The sequence below is a fragment of the Octopus bimaculoides genome, chromosome 30 (assembly GCF_001194135.2).
Source record: "Octopus bimaculoides isolate UCB-OBI-ISO-001 chromosome 30, ASM119413v2, whole genome shotgun sequence".
Lineage (NCBI taxonomy): Eukaryota > Metazoa > Mollusca > Cephalopoda > Octopoda > Octopodidae > Octopus > Octopus bimaculoides.
In genome coordinates this window covers 7,263,972-7,265,708 of record NC_069010.1, presented here as the reverse complement: position 1 = coordinate 7,265,708, position 1,737 = coordinate 7,263,972, and positions in this window count along the sequence as shown.

The window sequence follows — 1,737 nt, the reverse complement described above, 5'->3', positions numbered from 1 at the left end:
GAACAGGGGTTTTGCTGAAAGGGTGAATACATAGCTTCCTCATTTGAAAGGAGAGGGAGAGAGAGAGAGAGATGTGGAGTTAAGGTACAAGGTGAAAATGCGAGACAGAGGTTGGAATAGCAGAAAAGAAAAGGTGGGTGGACAGGTAAGTTCACAATGGAGGTGCGAAGCTTAGTGGTTAGGATGTTAGATTCGTGATCATAAGATTGTGGTTTCGATTCCTGGAGCGGATGACGCATTGTGTCCTTGAGCAAAAACACTTCATTTCACGTTGCTCCAGTCCACTCGGCTGGCAAAAAAGGAGTAACCCTGCGATGATGATGATATATATGATAATTACCACGTGAACTATGATGAAAAAATATTAAAAAGATCTGATATATATAGACATGTGATTTATTTTAAGAGTTATGCAAGGGTAAAAAGTTAGATTCATGATCGTAAGATTGTGGTTTCAATCTTTGGACTGGGTGATCCATTGTGATCTTGAGCAAAACACTTCACTTCATTATTTACATTTGATGGATATTTGTCCTCGTCTTGTTTGTTATTTACAAAACGTTTCGGCTGATATACCCTCCAGCCTTCATCAGGTGTCTTGGAGAAATTTTGAACCTGGGTTCTCATTCCTAAGGTATTTTTCAATGTTATTATTATTATTATTATTCAGGTCACGGCCTGGAATCAAACCACTACGCCATATGCCATGTTGCTCCAGTCCTCTTAGCTGTAGAAATGAGTTTAGCCTGGAGAGGGATGGGCTCCACCAGGCTTCCGCACCCTACACATGCTACATGGCTGCAGTGCCCCAACAACCCCTAAGGGGTTAAGGGACGTAAACACACCAGCATCGGTTGTCAAGCAATGGTGGGGGGGGGGACAAACACAGACACACAAACACACATACATACATATATATACACATATATATGACGGGCTTCTTTCAGTTTCCGTCTACCAAATCCACTCACAAGGCTTTGGTCAACCCGAGGCTATAGTAGAAGACACTTGCCAAGGTACCACGCAGTGGGACTGAACCCGGAACCATGTGGTTGGTAAGCAAGCTACTTACCACACAACAACTCCAGACTACATTAAATATGATGTTTAGAAGTCTTGACTAATTAATAACTAATTAAACCTTGTCTGTTTTATGGCAGCCATAAAATGGTATCCACAGATGCCTGGCTGATGGTATCCAACTATTTTATTATATATTCTTCACTACACGTGTACACCAACACTGTTGGAGATGATAATTAGGTACACTACCAGAAAAAGTTTGAGAATCCTTGTTTTCTTGTCTTACAGGGCAGGGCTGTTTCATAATCTGGTTTAGTAGTGAATAGACCTGGGTAGTTGTGCTCTAAGGTCTGCCTTCTGAGTGGATATGGTAGACGGAAACTGAAAGAAGCCTGTCGTATATATAACGCCGGTGTTAAAACGGGGGTAGCTGATGAAGAAGAATGTTCTCTATGTGGCTTGTGTGTTTTCTCGTCTACGTTTTGTTTGCAATGTCCTGTACCCAGATATGCACCTATACATACAGGTGGATGTCGGTATGCACATACCTGTACGTATATATGCATATACTCATTTACTGTTTGTTTTTATATATATATATATGTATGTATGTGTTTGTGTGTATATGTTTATGTGTCTGTGTTTGTCCCCACAACATCGCTTGAAAACCGATGGTGGTGTGTTTACGTCCCCGTAAGTTAGCGGTTCGGCAAA